This window comes from Scomber japonicus, chromosome 4 (assembly GCF_027409825.1).
Source record: "Scomber japonicus isolate fScoJap1 chromosome 4, fScoJap1.pri, whole genome shotgun sequence".
Taxonomy (NCBI): domain Eukaryota; kingdom Metazoa; phylum Chordata; class Actinopteri; order Scombriformes; family Scombridae; genus Scomber; species Scomber japonicus.
Genome location: NC_070581.1, coordinates 15,775,097 through 15,795,411, shown reverse-complemented (window position 1 = coordinate 15,795,411; position 20,315 = coordinate 15,775,097). Strand labels below are relative to the sequence as shown.

The 20,315-nt window shown below is 42.7% G+C and overlaps 1 protein-coding gene across 3 annotated transcripts in view; it reads left to right on the top strand.

Moving 5' to 3' along the window:
* Window positions 1–20,315, top strand: part of rerea (arginine-glutamic acid dipeptide (RE) repeats a) — a 131,044-nt gene that overhangs the window by 28,188 nt on the left and 82,541 nt on the right. For 2 of the 3 annotated variants that reach the window (XM_053317184.1, XM_053317182.1), the window contains exon 1: window positions 9,658–10,179. The gene's annotated coding sequence lies outside the window, so the exon portion shown is untranslated. Of the gene's footprint in view, window positions 1–2,144; window positions 2,218–9,657; window positions 10,180–20,315 lie in introns of those variants that run through there. The other variant, XM_053317183.1, reaches the window with a different exon arrangement.

Sequence of the window (20,315 nt, the reverse complement as noted above, 5' to 3'; positions counted from 1 at the left end):
GTGTGTGTGTGTCTCTGTGCTGCTCAGGCTGCTGCTGAGAGGATTTTCATAATAACACAAACAAACAAATAAGACGGGCTATGGCTAATTTAGCTCATAAATAATGTTCATGTTTTAATGACACATATGCAGTAATAACTTTTGGTCCACTTATGGAAAAAGGGGAGAAATAGTATTAATAGTAAATATTTCTCCCACTAATTTCAGTTTGGATTGAGTACAGAATATTCTTATTAACTAAGCTCAGCTGTTACTAACACTTTGGTTGTTTAAAAAAGACCAGAGAGGGATTTTCACCAACATTAATTAGTTAAAGTCGTTTAACTAAACACCCAACGCCTGAAAGTAAACATACCAAATATTCTTCAGTTTATCCAGAAAAGTCTTTTTCATTTCTGTAATGTTTGGAACGTTTAAACTATAAATACTAAACACTTTTATTATTCTCCACCTCACCGACTCCACTACTGCTGCTGCAGGGCTGCTGCTACTCAACAATGTGTACAGCTTGAAGTTGAGGCTTGCCAGATCATCAAGTCAAGTATTCCTTATATCCTGCTCTTTCACTCATAATAACACTTTTTTCATAAGACGCACAAACTCTGAAGAGAGCTTACTGTTAACATTATGTGAAGTTAAAGTGGATTGTTTTCGATGGGTTACAGTATTAGTTGGACAAGCTAACCACACCTTGATACTGGTAGGGACATGTCCCTGCCGTCCATACCCAGATCTATGGACATGATAGAAATACTTGATTTTATTCCCTGCACACCTGGTGTTGTTTTCTAATTCAAAACTGTACAGATCATTTCACTTCAAAATGCTGGATGAATTCAGAGGGCGTGTTGCATTAGAAGCACGGCATGAATAATAACAAACAGTATCATTTTGTAAATCTGGTAAATATCCAGGGATGTTGCCTTGTTTTGTTCCAGCTTTGTCGTCAATAAATAATTGGTAAAGAAAACAGCCACACTCTCCTTTTTATAGAAATAAATAAATCTGACACATACTCATCCCACAGTGCTTTACATATTCATCAACTGCTCATCATCTTAGGTAGTTTGTGAGACGCTCTTAATTCTCATCCTCATAATGAGTTACACATACAGTATCAAGCACAGGCTAAACTGTACAGTATGAAAACAATATTGACACATTTTCTTAAATTATCCTCATCATTCAGTTGATTCTTCATTGCTTTCAGCAACTAACAAAGTCACATAGATAGACTTTAGTAATTGATAGATGATAATTGACTACAATTAACGATTGTGTAAGAATGACCATATTTTAATCAGGGAGTTATTGGGGAAAAAATAATTGGCTAAATTAAGGATTGCCTAACAATTAATTTGGATCATTACACCCTATACAGTACATGACCGCAGAACAGAAGTACACCCATACGCATCCCCAGTCTGTGCTGTATTTAAATGCGTACTTTGTAATGTAGCAGATTGTGTGTGTGTGTGTGTGTGTGTGTGTGTGTGTGTGTGTGTGTGTGTGTGTGTGTGTGTGTGTGTGTGTGTGTGTGTGTGTGTGTGTGTGTGTGTGTGTGTGTGTGTGTGTGTGTGTGTGTGTGTGTGTGTGTGTGGTTTCTAGGTGTTAAAGAGAGTAAATGCAGGGAATCTCTCAATGTGCGGATGCTGAATGTGAAATGTCAATGTTATTGAACAGGTGCTGCGAGGCAGAGCTGTGATGTTTTTATTTCCAAGCTCTTGTCGAGCGAGGCAGAGAAGAGAGGGCTCATGGGATAATGGGGGAGGTTCAGGAGTGGGGGACTGTGTGTGTGTGTGTGTGAGCGTTGCACAGTGTGTAGCAGGTACGAGTACCTAGATCTTTGTGTATCCAGAGAGGTTTATTGAGTAGAGGGAAATGAATACTGGCTCAGAATAAATGCTCACAATCTCCTCATAGAAAATGTTAACTGCACTGTGAATGGTATTTTTGTGCAGCTTCATGTCTTTCAGTGGCTACATTCACCATGTGTTCAACATGATGCCAAATATGGCAGTCTTCCTCACCCATGCATACACCTCTGCCGTCAAGCTGTTATCACCTCGTTTGTTCCATTTACACATCATTCATGTTTTTTTTTCTCCCCTGTCCTCTGTGTGTGTGTGTCTGTTTCCCTTCAGTTTTTCTCTTGCAGACTGTCGTTGTGTCAATACTTGTTGAGAGGCAGTGAGCTAGGAGGTGAATGCAGTCGAGGTTAGTCAACAACGCTTTGTGATGCTGGAGCGCTGACTAATGCAGCATTTTCCTTTGCCCTAACCCCATTCCTCTCTCCACCAAAATGTTTCCGCTGCTCCCGCGCTCACTGGACCTTGATCATTTTCTTTACCTGCCTGCAATGCTCACAGCCATATTTCTCTCCGTCATCATCCTCACTCCTCATTGTGCCTGGTCTTCTTCACTGTCTTGCCCCCCCCCCCTCCACCTCCCCTCTCCCTGCCATTTCTGCTTTCAGTGCCACTGGAAATAAACACTAAAGCTTGTCAGCACTCATTCATCCCTCACTGCTAACCCATGCTTACCCAGTCTTGTCTGGATGCATTATTTCCTGTTTTATCACATTACCTACTGTGTTGTATAAGTCTTTACAATGCTGTCTGTGGCAATGTCATGCCTTCAAACCACCAATATACCAACCATATCCATTATGGCTTCACATGTGATTCTATTTTGCATGTGATCATTGTATTGCCATTTTGCCATCTTTGCTCCCCTCTCTACCAATTTGAAAAAAAAAGACATTGCAGTGCCTATCCGAATCTCCACAGCAGCGGCAGAGAATCCAGTCAAGATATGGAGGGGGCTGCAGTTCAAAGCCGACTAGCAGGTTACTTAATGAGTTTGGTAATTGGCTTGCTGTGGCCTCCGCGCATCCCTGCCCTCCTGCTGCTGATGTGTGCAGGAACAGAGAGAGCTATGGCTTGCACTCCCTCCCTACCTCCCTCCCACCCATCCCTATCATCTCTCCTCCCTTCACTCACCCCATCCATCTTTTCCCTCAATCCATCCTTCTTCCATGAGCTGACTTAAGGAGCTCATGCTGCACCGATCCTCTTCTGTCTATTCCCCGCTGCTCCTATTATATAGACAGTTAGCATGCCGCATGTTCGCTTTCCACTCTGCTCAATATCGAATATCAACACTGTTACTCTATCTCTCATTCCCCAGCTCCCTCTCACTTGGTCGCTATCTCTTACATGCACACTCACTTCCTACCACAGGCACTCAAGCTCACATACACACACACATATCTATTATATGTTAGATGCTTCATGCATTATGCAGAGTACGTGCATCCAAACAAGCAATTTGCAGAATTTCCAGTTCACCACTTCTGAGTCGTAATTCTGTTTGTGTCCAGAACAACATAATGAGAAGCACACTTCCATGCTCAGTTTATTCATAAGTCCAAACAATAAAGACAAAGGTAGCAGACTTACAATGTAATCATAAATGACACTTAACATATTATTCTCAGATTTCAGCACATTATCTCTTCACCAGAGACGACAAAGGGACGGGTTCCTTGCGTCGTTGCTGTTGTAATAATATGTGGTTGGGGGGAAAAAAAGACAGCATCACATCTGGTGTAAATCCCATTAAGTCACATATTAAATTATGCTGCTAATAGTTGAAGCGAAAAAAAATCTAAAATGACCTTCATGGTTTAGTTGTAATTGAGACAGAGGTATGTTTTTTTCAGTCAGGGTTGTTTATGGCTTTGTTTGTTTATAGCAAACCCCTAGATTTAATGCCGTTGGGGACCTGCAGTAGCGAGGCTATTCTAATATATATTCTGGCTAATGAGCGAGCTTCCCACCTATTCCCATTAATTTCCATTTTGTACCTTTAAAAAGCCGTAAATAAAGCCTGCATGCATTAGTAAATACAGTCGTCTTTAGTTGCAAGGCTGCTGCCAAGCTTTTTATCTACTCCCACAGTAGAACGGTTGATTCTGAACACTGTAGGGGTTGGAAGGCCAAAGCACAGCTAAGTGGCTCCTCTTGACCTCAGCACTGATCTCCCAACTGTCTGCTCCGACTGCATACGGACAGATTTTTACCAGTTCGCTCCCACAAAAACAGCCTAATCTCATAACACAGCCTCAACACCCTGTCTGTGTGCTGTCTCTTTGAATAACACATATTTCTCTCAACGCACCCAGTGCTGACACGCTGACCTTACATTTGTCTTTGAGATTACTTCTCTGTGCTATTATTCGTGCCAAATGAAATTTTAAAAAAAGGTATGTGAGAGGGATAAATCGAAGATGTGAAAAATTAGCTTGAATGATTGGAGAATGCTGTTTCTCTGACCTATAATGGATGTGCTTATTCTAGTTATCACTATCTATCTGTAAACTAGATGGCTGAATCATTAGCTTACACACTGAGAGCAGCCAAGTGTGACCAGAGGAGAATAATTGATTTCTGAATAAGCATCGGTACTGGAGGAAAGAAAAAAAAAAAGAGAGAGAGATACAGCTTTGTGAGCCATTGCAGCATATTGAGCATATTAATACGCATGTCATTAATTATAGTGTGTGGAGTTAATTTTTAGTTTTACACATTATGAGCCCCTGTTTCCCCACCCCCATTCTTTTTTTTCCCTTTTTTTTTTTTTTAGCACAGCAACAGCATGAAGCTGCATCTTCACTCACTGTCCATAGGGTGGCAGTGTATGGAGGTGAGACTGCCATGTGCTCTGTGTGAAATGGAGCAGTCACTGGCTATCTGAGCAGATTAGCTCAGAGACAGTAGCCACACAGGAATCACACACCCCAACCACTACTCTCTCTTTCTCTTTCTCTTTCATGATCACAGGCCTCCATTTGCTTTAAAGATCATTTTTAAACACAGTTTCACCCTAGTCAGAGCTTCACAGCTAAGCATCAGGCACATGCACTGTTTATTTATCTTGCCGTCTTTTGTTCAGAAATGGATTTGCCTGAAATGTAAACTTCCTCGTTTGTACCACAGCCTGCACTCTGTCTCTCTGTGGCCCTGTTGGAAATACAGTCTCATTCCTCAGAGTGTGTTCTCTGCGCAGCCATGGCAGGCTTGAACTGCTCTTTTATTCAGATGAATGAGGCCCTGTGTTGCCTGGAGAATCAGACAGACACATACAGTCCATGTGAGAGCTTGAAGAATGTCTGAGGAAAATCAGGGGCTTAGTGAAATAGCATCTAAGATATCACACGTGTGCATTTGTTTGTGTTCAGTCTATATGTGTGAGTTTGTGGCCCTGCACAGTTGGGTGATTAATTGTTGATTCATGAATGTTACACTCCCTGATTTTTCTTTTACCCCTGCTTCTGTCTTCTCTGTGTGAATTCAGACGTTGAGTTAGCTTCTATTAAAAGCTGCTTGTTTGCTTTTTTGCTCGCATTTATCAAAGTCTGACAATGAACAGTCAGGTCTTGCTGCATTTTATAAAGAGAAAACGCTTGTTTCCTCTCTCTCTTAACATTTGATCAATTGGTTTGCCAGGTGGCATCTTCCTCCATCTGGATTAAGGTTTACTTACATTCATTTTCTTAATATGCAATACTTTTACCAAATGGCTGCTGTGTGCAAGTTTCACTCTCTCGAGTAGCTTGTGTAGCTTGGCAAAGAGATTAGACATATGTAGCCTACAAGTGTCTTGGTTTTCAGAGTGTTGCAAGGCTGCCAAATGTGACTGTGAATAGCTATGTAAACAAGATAGCTATGTGAGAGTAGACCTTGCACTGATTGCTTAAAGTGAAATACCATTCCTTGGCTTTCCTCACATTTTTACAACAGTGTTAATGATCGCAAATAAAAGCTTGCAAGGTAGCAGCTTAATTACAAGCTATCTGTCTGGATTGTCTGCAAAGGACATCTTGATTTTTAGTTAGTCTTTTGTCACCTTGATAGTGTTGTGTGCTTGTAGAGAGAATAGTGTAACCACTGCTGTTACAAAGGCTTTTTTTCTTTTTTTTTTTAAAAATTTCACTCTGTCGAGTACTGTCTTTTTTTTTTAAAGCTAAAGCAGTTGCCTTTGAAAACCTTGAATCCTCATTTCCACAAGCGCGTAGTTAACCATAGTTAGTTAAGTCATTTCCTAGAGTTACTTTGTTGGGAGATTGGGAGGATTGTTTTATTGCTTCCCCTTTTTTCAACCCCCTCCAGGCGGAGTCTGTGTTTTAATTAGTCGTGTAAGACCCTATTTTCCCTTCGGATTCCCCCAACTTGTAAAGTACTCTCTTAAGAATCCATGAAGGCTAAAAAGGGCAATGAATGATTTGAAGTCAGCTTTTTTTTTTTTTTTGCTTGCCTGCCAGCAGTGGAGGAGGAGGAGGAGGCAGAGGGGGGCTATCAGCACTTGCCGTCAGTATGAAGAACAGTAACTTCAAGCAGCAGTCACACAGTTTTTGTTCTTTATGGATATAGTACGTGTGGCGGAGATAGAATCACTGCTTTTAAAGCCCCATCTGGAAAAGCAGTGTTCAGCTTTTTAATGTGAGAAAAACAGTTTCTGCAGATATTACCTGCCTGCGAACGTAAAATGGTCTCAAGGTTCAATCTAGCACATCCGTTTTTTTTCTCCCACTCCCTCCCCGTATTATATTTTGGCAGCGAGGAAGTTAACTTGTTACACTGTAGAGATTTAGTCATGTGTTAAAGTCGAGCTTCTGAAGCGCACCCCCACCGCCGCCACAACCTAACCCTCCTCTTGGTGTACAAGTCTGTTTTCTTCTCTCAATCCCTTTTTCCTTCAACTTGTCTGCTCATCCCTGGTGAATGTATTAAATGAAGTTACTAGATATGAGTGCTTAAGAGGCCAGGTCCTCTGAGGCTTGCCAAGTCTCTCACAGGCTTGGCTCAGTCATCCATGTCAATTTTTTCTGTTGTTTCAGCTACTGGCTGACTTATTTGTATTGCTGAGCTCTTTCTCTCTCTCTTATTCGCCTGCTCTCTGTGTTTGCTGCCTCTGAGTGGCTTGTTTTTCTCCAGTGTAAAGAAATCAGGCTAAAGCAAACAGTGTGTGTCAGCCACAGCTTTTGTTAAGTATTCATTTTTAATGAGTGTAAGTGGCTACAGAATCCTATAAACCATAAATGGAGTAGTCAGACAGGGGAAGGAGGGAGGTGGGGGGTGAGAAGGGGAGGGGGGACATGTTGGCCTTTGATTCAGTGGCAGTCTTACAATCCCTTTTGTTTAGTAACACTTGTAGTAATTGTGTTTGATGTGGATGAAGAAAACATATTTCAAAATGATAGTTTGTGTTTCTTTATTACGCCATTTATTCTTTTCATACGCCCCCTCTGGTTTTTGTTAGCTTTAACATTGAATTGTTCTCCTTTAATAATCTTTAGGAAAAAGAGTGTTGCAGGAAAGTGCAATTTCATTTTTTTTTTGTTGAGCGTAGCTCTTTGATTTCATTTGCTCTGAATTCAGAAAGCACCAAGTAACCAGTTTTTGTGCTGTTGGGATTGAAGGCAATGTAGCTGTGGAAGAGGTGCTGGGTGCTCAGGAAAAAGGTATTGTGATGGGTCGTTTGAATGCTGAACAGAATTGAATAGACACAGTCAGCTTCCCAGATACATGCTTAGGCCTGTAGAATGTGGAGTGCTTTGCTTGTAACTGCACCGGTTGTCTCCTTTCATTATCGGTTAATGGTGCCCAACTTGACAGAGCCATGTGATAAACAGAGGAGCTGTGAAATCCTGGAGGTGGAGTTCTCGTCTGCCTGATAATGGGATCTCATCTGCCGGGGAGGGGAGCCTGCCCCGCCAGCCAATCCAGCTTTGCTCTGCACTGCCTTCAGAGATGATTCGCTGCTGCCTTTGGCCAACTTAAGTCTCACAAATGTACTGAAAACGTAGACTAGTTTCCATTTGTAACACATTACAGTCTCGTGTGGAATTATCTTTGGAGCCTGAAACATCATTATATATATTTTAGGCTTTGATTACATCAGAATTATTGGTGCATTTCCGCCTCTTTATCAATCATAGATCCTTTTTGAATGTTTGTGTAACTCAGGAAAGGAAGCAGATTGTGTGTGTGTGTGTGTGTGTGTGTGTGTGTGTGTGTGTGTGTATAAATATCATAAACATTGACCTTGTGAAATGTATACATACTGTGATAAGGGAGGAGCTGTAGCTGCTGTGGTGTTGGGTTACTATACGTAGAGGGGGTATGACTTCTTAGGACAGTTGCCTCAGGAGCTGGAAGAGGTTTTGCTAGCACTTTGTTGCACAGCAGACCCCCATCACACACACACAAACACAAACACACACACGCTCTCACACTCACACATACACCTCCCTCTGCTATTGAAAAGAAGATGGCCAACATGGGTTTGTAGGACAATGAAGGACCCCCTGCACACCACCCTCAACTCAATTTCTATTGATCCTTATGCCTGTCTCTCCTGACCGTGCTCGGCTTTAGTGCAAAAAAAAAAGAGCCCAATGCAGACACTATTTGCTTTGGTTAATTGGATTTTGACAGTGATCCAATATCATGTTTAAGACAATGAAAATGTGTCAAGCTACTTGCTCAGTGAAATGGAAATCATCCTATTAATTTATAACTTAATGCAGTCCATCTTTGTTTTTTTCCCCTGCTGTGCTCACACCGGTAGGGAGGATGTCAGATTTTTAAGATTGCTAGTATTTAGATAAAAATAAAAACAAGACAAAACAATGTGGAATTATCTTTTTTCAAAGCATAAAATGAGACCTTGAAAATTACCAGTATCACATTTTCTTTTTTTTTTATGTGAGGCTCGAGCTTAACCATTAAAATCAACCCCCCAAATGTTACTAATGGACTATTCACATTATCATCCCTGCTTGTTTCTGCCTTTTTAATGGGTGGGGTGACTAATTAATTCATTATCCAAATATGCAAATGAGCTGCACGAGCCTGAGCAGCATTCAATCGCCTCCCTCTTGTGTATAGATTTTTTTTCCCTCCCCCAGTAGATGTAATATTTTCAGATATAAATCAGCGACATGCGTTTAAAAAAAACAACTCATCTTTTTTTTTTGCACCACTCACACTTATCATTGCTTATGTGGCAACGCGCAAAGTGAAGCATTATTTACTATAAGGCACTACTAGGCTACAACTGTAGCTTTCATTGTCTCGCTGTAGTGTTTCAGTCACATTCCCATAAGCGTTACCATTGATCGGCTGATGACGGTCGGGTCGGGCCACTTTGGCTGTCGTGCATCTCGCTTCCTGGTGCAGTTACACACATACACACACATCGTTTCCCTACGGAGCTCCCATCAATCAACAACCCCATTGGCATCCCCCCCAACTACCCCCACCACCACCACCCTTTTGTCCCTGACGATTATTTGAATCCAGTCCATGTTTTTGTTTCGCTCGGGATTTTTTTTCTTTCTCTCTTTTTTTTTTTTTTTGAGTGTGGTCGGGGTAATTCTCCTTCACTAGTGTCTGGATAAAGAAAGACTAGGTCAGCCATGTGGATGCGTCTGTTGAACAGCTGAAGAGGAGGAGGGGAGGAGGAGAAGGAGGGGTGGGTTTACAGAGACGGAGGGAGCAATAGAGAGAGAGCGAGAGAGAGAGAGAGAGAGAGCGTGGAGAGTGTGTGTATGTGTATGCATAGGAAAGAGAGAGAGAGAGAAGAGGGGGTAGAGTGTTTGTGTGTGTGTGCGTGTGTGTGTGTGAGAGAGAGAGAGTGTGTGGAAAAAGGAAGCGGAGCCTGTAAACGGCGAACTCATTGGCTTCCTACCCCTCGAAACAACTAACAGCGCTGTGTTACTTTTCATGTGGACACTATCGTCGACAGCAACAACAACACGGCCAAAGGGAATAGGGGCAGTTTCGAGGGGGGGTGGGCTAGCTTAACGTGCCTTTGCTTCGGCGATTTCGGACGTGAACAGTCTATCAGTAAAGTGAAACCGTCTTTTGTTGAAGCAAGTGCTCCTCGCCTCAGCCCCTCCGTGCTGGCAGCAGGTTTAAAAAAGAAACCGCGGAGGGGTGGATAAAAAAAAAAAGTGTCCGTGTTCGCCTCGTGTTGTCCCGGGTCCTGGATTTTTGGCTCGGCTGGCTTGCCCCTTGTTTTAAGTTCGGTGGGTCACCTCGAGCGCAAGGATCGCGTTTTGAACTTGTTTGCAGCAGTCTCTGGGACTCCCAAGAATCACCAGACTGGCGGGTGAGTAGTTGAATACAAAAAAAGATTGCAGGATGGTTGTGGTTGGAGAAGGAGGAGGTGGTGGTGGTGGGGAGGGGGGGGGGGGGTGCAGACAAGGGGGAGCAATGTGTGGGTGATAAAAGAGGGAATTTGCAATAGTGATGACTAAAGCCGGGTGGCACTTCTAGTTTGAGCTAAAAGTGTCCTGATTTTGTTTATACCCGGAGTAGGAAGCGCGTGTGACCTCGAGTCAAATGTTTTTGAGTGCTTCAGCAATCTGAAAGTTGGCTGCATTGTTGTAAAACTTGGCTCTCTCTTAACTGTGTAGCAGACCCTCAAGCAACCTCTATGACCTGGTCAGCCTGTAACAGCAGCTAATGCTTTTAAAGTGAGAGTAATGAAGTAAACAAAAGAGGAGCTTAAATGGCAACCTCGCTATGCAGGAAACACACATCAAAGATGTAAAAACGACTTGTGCCTGTGTATTCCAACAATCAGTCAACTTCAAGAGGGGGAGAAAAAGTAGCATTTTGACAGGAAAAATGTTGAAATGAATTTAAATGACTCAGTGGCACATAAATTTGATGGTTGGGATTTCCCCAAGTTTCACATAAAGGATTGGCTGTTGGATTTACAGCTTTGCTCGTGTCATAAATTGATTATTGGACTGTAATAATGGAAAGTAGTTGAGTGTTTCTGGAAGAAGGGTAGGGGACTATGTTGCGGGAGACCGACTGAACCAGTTGCAAACTGTTGAAGGACCACCAAATTAACTTGACTTCCCCCCCTTCAGCACCCCAGAGGCTATGAACTCTGGCCCAAGCACATGCAGCTCTCACCGTGGGGGGGTTGGGAGAGGGACTCAGTGCCTGTTGTTGAAAAGGGCAGGGGGACTTGCTGGTGGGATGTATGTGTGTGTTTAAGAGGGGGGGGGGGGGGCTTGGGATTTAAAAGTAGACTACAGTTATTTGTCTGAAAGGGGGCTTATCTAATGTTTTCCAGTTATAGTAGAAAGAGGAGGGTAGCTTGTTTACTCGAATCACTGTAAAATTGGTCATAGTAAGTCTTCATGTGACTCCAGTCAGAAGCTGACTCCACAGAGTTTGTGACCACAGAAGCACAAAGAAAGCTTCAGCCCTAAAACAAGATTTAAATCAAGGACGGGGGGAAGCAGTGATTGGCTTCAATCTCTGCCATATAAAAACAATCCCTTCCTGAAATCCTCCCCCTGCTGCTGCATTTTTCACCGAGCTATTACACAGACTTAGATGTTGCATCGCTAATTGTGAGGAGCTAATCTCCACCATACCCAGCTTCCTGTGGCATTTTTTTTGTCCCCCGGCTAACTGTGAAGTGACCTCTAGCTTAATGATTCAGATGTGATTAATCCACTTGAGTGGGACGACACTGCACGGGCTAATGTATGGCGCAGGGCACTGCAGATAATGGATGATTGTTGGAATATAAAGGACATTTACTGCCTAAAAATGGTGTGAATGACTCGCATGGTTTTAAACTCAAGCAGGAATGTGAACATGTGGCATCGTATAAATCATGAGGTGCAATTATGGTTATAAAAATTAAACAGTGGTTGTCTTTCTTACTGTTACTGTAACTCTCAACTCTTAAAAGGAAACTTTGGGTTCTTTCAGCTTGCACCCTATTTTTCTACTTTAGTTTCACACTAAGGTTTCAGGCATACTAAAAAATGTCACACACTAAAATCTTTAGATCCTCTCTTCAACTCTTACTCATGTTTCCACTGTCGTCTTCCTGCAACAACTCAATCTCACAAGATTTCAGAACGATATGTTTTATAATAACAATATGAGCCTGTGAATGACAAAAACAAGCACTTTTAGTGTATGTGCATTGACGGGACAGTACTGCCCCAAAGGGTTACATTCCAACCTGTTTTGTGGCTGCCGGCTGAACCAAGTCCAGTATCTTGCTGGACCAATTTTAAAAAATGTTGTTATGGCCACTTAGACACAGAATGATGGGAAAACATGGTCCAGGTTGAAAAGTGTCCCTTTAACTGCTCCTTTGTGCTCTGTGATATTTGATTTTATTAACAGATGGAGTGTGAACATTTTTCCTCTTTTTTTTATAGATTGTGTTCAGGTATACACATGTTGTATGAGTTTATCTGAGCCACCAGATTGGTTTATAATGTGGCGGCTTAAACAAAGCAGTGTTTCAGCATTTCTAATGGTGAGAACTTCTGACTCAAGCATCTGTTGAAACTCTGACTCTGTCATTGCTAGAGCTTTTTTTTTTCCGATTATGAATGTTTGTTTCTGTTTGACTGTTATTGAACCAGTAGAGGGTTTATCCTTCATAAAGAGTGACAGGCGTGTTTCTGAAATGGTAACCAGTAATCTGACAGGAATCATGTTGGATGTGTGGTTTAACATACAGTCTCAATCTCAGATTCAGCCCACGCTGTCATGTGGGAAAAGTCGCATAGCCCGTCTTTTTGAACACATTTTGAAATCTTCCTCACTTCCCCCAGAGGTTTGGATATCCATTTAGTTTCACTACTTGTGGATTGAATGAAAGGGGAAGTGGTCAGCGCCCCTTAATGGAGTTGTACATGAGTAGCTGGAGTTGTTCTGCAGTGTGGGTTTTGTATGTGGAGAGAGCACTCACAGTTAAGAGCTGCTGTCTGATAAAAATATAGCAGCCTTAATTATGTACACACTATCATACTGCTGTCGGTATCATTTCACATCATGTGTATTTGTAGTTTGTCATACCAGTGTTTGTGGGGAAATTAGAACTGATGTGCAATTTGATCTGAGTCCACTGTTTGTGTCATTGATTCATGTAAACCGAGGGAAGCATAGTAGACGTGTGAGTCACCCACCCCCCCCCCCACACCCCTCCTTTCACAAATACAAATCTCACCGCTGACAAGGTACAGGGAGCTAGTCAACATTCAGCTCACATACAGGCGCGTGTATGAGTGTCACCTCTGAGGAATCTGAGGGGTGATATCTGGATCAAAGAGGCTGTTCCTGACCATGGAGAGAGACCGCTGCTTCATAGAGTGAGGCTGTGTAACGGCTGTCTAGCCTCTCAGAGCCAACTGAATGTTTGACAGGGCATTGGAAAAACGTTATTTAATCTGCTCGCATGATGGCCCTCACTGGGATTGCACCATGCTGCGTCTCTGCCCCCTTTTTCCTCACTGTGTCAGGTGATGGCAGTCGCTGGCCAGTTGGAAAAAATACGTAGTGGTTGTCTGTGTTGTTTTTTTTTTAACCATATGATGTAATATGTAAAGAATCAGAGAAAGGCGAGTTGTAATTGATGCAGTGTTGGCGGGCCTCTCATTTTCTTTCTAATGAGAAAGTCTGCTGGGGTCTGGATATCATTCCTTTTGGGTAATAGCCTGAATGACTCAACTGTATTCCATTGTAATTACAAAGAAATGATCCAGTTGTTATTATAATAAGCTACATGAATGAAAACAGATGTTATGTTTGACCCATTAAAAATCTTGTTTGTAAGATGCTGATCAGATAAACATGGGTAAATTACAACCTTGGCCTTTCCACCGTCTGAATGTGGACTATTTCTCAATGGCATTGTAGGTGACGCTTACGGTTACCCTCCCATTTTTGACCCTGACAATGCAAAAATGCAAGAGTTGCTTTGTCAAGCAGGGCGGAAAATCATTGAGAAGTCATGGCTTTCATACTTTTGTTGGTGCCATTTCCACCCCCCCCCCCCCCACACATACTCATGGTTTTGAGGAGCGATGATGAAACTCCCTAGGCTTTGTTGATTCTTTAGACGGGGTTTCTAAATTTCTCGGGCTAGCCTAGCACTTTCTGACCTATTGTCCTTGCAGATGTGGTGTACCAGTGACTCATGTAGAATACATTAGCCACAAATTGACATAGTCCACATGAAACGCTGGTAGCACGGCTAAGGAGGCAGTACCCTCTGGTGGGTGTCTATTGAAACAGAGAGCAATGAAGGACCGAAGAGGTGCTCTGGTTGTTTGCAGAATATTCCATCTAATTTGTTGTGTGCACAGAAGAAGGGCCGATATCTTTAATTAATGTAAACCTCAGGAGCCGACGATGAGTGAGAAATTGGGATAATTGAAAATAGGCCCTATCTCCTTTCCACCCCCTTCTCTGTCTGTACATCCTTAAAGCAGCTGAGCCCATCGGAGGGCACTTTCACACATGTTAAGTGGGGGGACATCTGGCCTCGTTAATTCAGCGCATGGTCATAAAGTGGAATGGCGGTCCCCACAGGGCCGCCTGCTCCAAACACCGTCAGATGGAGGCCGCGTGTCTTCATCGCCTCCTCGTCCTCCCTGTTGACTGTCCCTCTGACACCAGCTCTGACACTTCGACGAATCGCAATCCAGCTACGATGATTGAAACACAGATGTTGATGTCCGAGGGAAATGACAACGTAAATTTCCACCTGCCATAAAATACATGCGTGTGCTGTAACGGCTGTAATGTGAGGTTGTATTGACCCGCTCCTAATTTTCTTTTATCTAATCCAACAAAGAAGCAAGACGCCCTGTGAGATTTTAGCAATCAGCTACACCCAAACAGCATTTTTTTTTCTCTTTTCTATCAGACGTGGGAAATCAGTTTGCGCCGATTATGTGAATGCGTTATGATGAGTGGGCTGCCACAGTCTATATTCTAGTATCCACCTAACATCCCCGCAACCTCAGGAACGGTAGCAAATAATCGAGTGACAGCAGCAGGGAAGCTGGGCATGCTGTGCATTCACATCCTATTTTAGCAAGTAAACATTTAATGTGTTTAAATGTATCACAGCTTTATTTATGCATAGAATCTGCTGTTAAGTCTGAATTATACATTAGCCAATGAATAATGCATCAGTGCCTTTCCTTAATGATTACTTGCCAGGCAGTGAACGGTAATATTTGCTGATAAATTTACCCATTGATCTTGCTTGTGTTTAACCAGGCTTGTAGAAATGATGTTTGCTCCATTTTGTGTTTAGGGAGCTTGTTTTTTTGTTTTTTTTTGTCAAGAATGTAATCAAAAGCATGCTAATTCTCAGGGTTTTTTAATAAGATGTCTTTTAAAAATGACAAGTGAGCCCTAGGGAGTTAATACAAAATAGGTGCAATCTAAATTTTCCAAGCAAATACTAATAGGTACTCCAAGATCTCGATTCTGCCATTTTCACTCACATCTTTGTGAAGTCAGATTGTTTACATACTGCTCTCCTCCTGGCTGCTCTTAGGATGAATTATTTATCCTTAGACCTCAACAGATCAATGTCCAATTACAGTTTTGTCTTTGTTGGCTTGTAGCCATTACATGACAAAGTATGTTTGTTTGAAGTACAGAGTCTAGACCATGTCTGTGCGAGTTGGTAATTTAGCCCATACTTGGTAAAGGTTGTCTTTTGATGCTGCGTCTTTATTGGCACTGGTCTTAACAGCCGCACGAGCCAGATTATTGGCACATTATCCGTATAATGCTGTGAGTCTTACATTGCCTAAGCCTTGAAGCTCAGCCCATTACTGTGCTGATATATTGCTTGTCCACACAATGAGAAAATATTGACTTGTTGTCACTCACTCATTTGATTACTTGTGCGGCTGATTCTGCTTTTCATTTGTCACCCTGGCAACGTAAATGGGGAGAAAACACAGCAACATCCTCTGTGTAATGAAGCAGCGGAGCATTGCAGAGTATCACATCTGGAAAACCTCTAAGCAGGAGTGAATGTCTTTGTCACTCACGGTGTATCATTGAGACTTGTCAGCTCAGCTCGTCCCCACAAACAGCAAACATTTGACAGCTTTCCTCACTGCAGAGTGTGCAGCTGCGTGGGAGTGATGTACTCCAACAATTCCACTTTGATTTTACAGCTTAGTTGAGTGAGATTTATCTGTATATTTACAGTGTTTGGTAAGTCGCTCCATTTTCTTTTGTCTGTAAGAAGAGCAGCTTAAAGCAGTCTGCTTCTGTGTGTAAGCCAGGTCATAACGAGAGCACCTTACATTTAATCCAACAGGATTCATCAGTGGCCTTGTTCTTCCAAAAATAATGAGGTAGATAGTGAGGGCTGCCCCAGGCTGCATGTAGGGAGATGATCTCTCTGAACCGGCAAATCATTCCTGTTTTTTATGCTAAAAAGACAGGCTAATGACTATTCTTGATGTGTGTCAGTACTTTAAGTTAACTAGCGTTAATTCACAGAAAGATCTAATGGGCTTGATTGTCAAGCTGAGTCGAGGCAGTCAGTGAGAGGCTTGTGCACGGGTGGGGGCAGTGGGCGGGGGGTAATTGTTTTTGCTGGCGGTGATTCTCTCTGGAAGGGATGACTGCACAATCCAGATATGTAAACAGGAAGAAACTGAAAGGCAGTATGCTGATACCTTGTCTGTTTCCTCTTGATCAACCTAGCTTTTGAAATGAAATTTCTAAGCGCTGCCCAAACATTCTTTTGGATTCAGCTTGGCAGTAATGGCTGCTTTACAAACCTGCGTCTGCTCAACTAAGCGTTTCAAACATGTAAATAATATGTGGAAAATGGAGATCTTGAGGAAATCATTAACTGTGACGGCACACCATGAAACAAAGACAGAGAGTTAAAGACAACAGATGCTCAAAGGGTTTGAATCTGCTTATTGGAGCATGACACTTATTTAGTGCGGTGGAGAATCTCAGTGCATTTATGGTAGACAATGATGTTGTGTCTTGCCAGTCATCTGTTCTCCAGAGGTGTTTTGCAATGTTCATTTAATGTTTATGTGTGTATCCAAACCTCACATTTCTTTGTTTGCCCACGCCTGGTGTCATTTTTGCATTCTCTGAATCAGGTTTGCCTACATAAGACAGCTTGTAATGTTTATCAGGCTGTAGCAGGGTAGATTTCCACCTCTTATGTTTCATAAATAACAAAGCTGCTCATCCCTGCGCCAGTGAAAAGGGGGAGGTTGCCATGATGAAGTGAGCTGACTCTGTTGGTCTGATAGAGATCAACTTAAGACCCACCAGGAAGCAGTCCAGTTTGCAAACACATGGTTTTCGGGGTTAGTGTTTGAGTCAGCGTCGGGGCAAGACCGGACAGCTGTCTCCTAGTGATCTATAACGCCCACAATCCCTCCCACAGACTGCCGGCTTTGGCACTCATGCAGTACACCGGTTGCTGTAGTACACCCAGCCACCCACAACAATGGCTTATCTTGCTAGCATAACAAACAGTGGGCTAACAAAGAGGATAGAAACCAGTAGGACACACAGCAACAGAGGACCTTAAGAGCCCTGTGCCATCATAACTCCACTTCAAAATGGAGGCCTTTGTTCTGAGATTGTTTGGGTGGACATCATAGCAAGGTAGCAGCACATCTTTTCATCCTCAAACACATTCACTCAGTCTGCTGTCGCTGAAGGAGATCCTCTTGCCCGATAAAGCTTCAGAGAAAGGTATTCCTCTGGGACCGTTGTTGAGGGATTTCTACAGTTCTGCCATGCGTTGATTAAAAGAACACTTGTAGATAATCCTTTTTAAAAAAAACAATAAAAACAGGTCTTTGTTGTGGCAGAGGTGGAGTGAGGCGAATGAAAAGCCAGATTTTTTGGATTTTGAAATGGTTATCACCTTGGTAAGATCCGCCACTCTGCTAAGATAAATATTTAATGACAGGGTGGCTGAAATAGAGCTGTTATAGACTGCTGGTGAGAAATGGACCTTCTATTTACAGCCCATACTGTTCCATAAAGTCATGGCATTGGTAGACAGCCCAAGGTTATTAGTGTGGCATCAGAGTAGTGTGTGTGTGTGTGCGTGCGTTTGCGGTGTGTCTGTGGGCTGACGAAGACTTCTCACTCTTCTTCTTACTGCAGAGATATGAAGGAGAGAAACGCACTCAGTCTGAGCATTCCCTCATGAATCCTTGATGGATTACGAGTGTGTGTGTGTGTGTGTGTGTGTGTGTGCAAGGAGGAGCGCTGTTGTGGCAGCACTATAGTTAATGCATGACAGCGATACTATTAAGGCACACTTGACTTGAACTATTTCCACAAGCGAAACAGCTGTATGTTTTTTCCCATCTTTACTACCTTAGCTTTGCTCTGTTTCATTTCATATGCTCCCTGCCCTCTGGGTGCTTGTTTGATGTCATTCATGTCATGCAAAATTGATTGCGAAAGGCTTGCATCAATGCTTGCTGCAATGAAGTTATCACAGTGTAAAGACAGATATCTCCACATTGATTCTCCTAACCTTACGCTTTCACACTCGAGTGAATAGAGCCTTTTAAATTGATAGCAGCTCTGCTTTTAGATTTTTTTTGGCTAGGATTGTGAAGAGAAGCCTGTATCAGGGCTTGAATGTTAGTGAGCAGCTCATTTAAACACTGATCTAGACTCTGCTCGATTCATCCTGTTTAATCATTACATGATAGCTGTGGCGAAAGCAGTTAATTTTCAGCTTTCAAGTACCTTGCTTTTGGTCACACTGCAGCTCTTTTTCATTTCACTGGATCAGTCCAGTGAGTGGTGAGCACTAACATCTTGCCTCTCAGTGTAGGAAATAGGTGGGTAAACACAGCAGAGTCCTTGAAGCACTTCCCATCCCTGCTATTGGATTACCAGCTGCCTTTCCGTGCCTCATCTGCACAGATGAGTGCCAAGATCAATGGAGCTCTTAGTGCAAAGCTAATTCGATCAGGACTGTCTTTGCTACTGCTGATCAGAGATTATTTTTTTTTGATGTGAAACAAAAACTTAATCAAGTCAAGCCCATGTCCAATAGCCCATATTTTCAGCCGCTCCGACTCCCATAGACATCAATTAGGAGGCATTTCATATTCATTATTGAATTGGGTTGGCCTGCTGAGTAGAGGTGTGGAGATGGAAGTAGTGAACTGCTGTGTAAAGTGATCCGGCCAGTTTTTGCTGACTGAAGCAGGAATGCTGTCTTTTTCTCAAGCCGAGCAACTGGCATCATAAGTAAGCTAAAAGCATGTTTTTAGAGGGATGAGGTGTCTCCTGCTTTGACGGTGAGCAGAAACGAAGGGTTGAAGGGCATATTGACCCTCTTGTTCTGGAAAGCGAAAAGCAGACTCTTCAGTGCCCCTTGTTCCCCATTAATTATTGTTTGATGCTAATAAAGGAGGAGGGGGTGGGTGGGGGGATGGGGCATGTTATGAAACATAATTATTCATTGCAGCATTTCCCCCCGCGATGAGCCTCATCACCCCTCCTCCCCCTCATGCTCAGCGAGGAAGACACCGGGGCTGTCAATTGAGTACAGCAGGCAAAGATGTCCCCTTAGCCTTTTAAAGAGGGGACAGGAGGGAGCAGGGTGAAGGGCGCCATTTGCCCGAGTGATATATGAGGAGAGACAGCAATATATGTAAGGTGCTGCTGAAAGAAAGATAGAAGGTCAAGGCACATTACACTCTAGCCATTTATTGGCTGAGCACATAGTCTGACCTGCACTGCAAATACAGTTGCTCAGCAGCAGCTTCTTTTTTTTTTTTTGGAAGGGGGGGGGGGTTGTATGTGTGTAAATGTGTGTGTGTGAATGGCCTACACATTTTAGATTGACGTGTGTATACACAAAGATGAATGCACTACTGTAGTGAATATGCTCTCAGTGGCTTTTTATAAGCTTGCAGATGCAGTGGGAAGCTATTTTAACAAGACTGTAGCTCTACAAACCTGCCTTCCTAGATTTCCACTAGAGACTGCAAAGTGTAGACGCACTACAGGCTGATTTCCTATGCATGAGCACAGCATATGGTGCGCTTAAACTAAATGCAAGCATGGGATTAGTTAACAATTGTGTCTCACAACATTGTGCTAATTGACTGCTGCAAGGGTTCTTGTCCTACTATAACTTTGTTAAATATTAAGAAAGCATAAATGTGAGGTTTCCTAAAAAATTAAAGTGTGTTTTTGGCTTAGGCTAAGTAGTACTTTCATTGTCATTAATGGCCCAGTGATGAGAGGAGAAGAAGTCTGTGAGACGGCCATGGTCAAAGCCTAACATTAACATTCCAAGAATATCTGAGGCTTATTCACAGCAACTCAGCCGCACAGCGCGCTCTGTTCACCTTTGGGTTTAACAGCAGGCAGCAGCCCTACAGTCAGCCTGAGCTATGTTGTGTCGTGGAGTATTTTTAATGT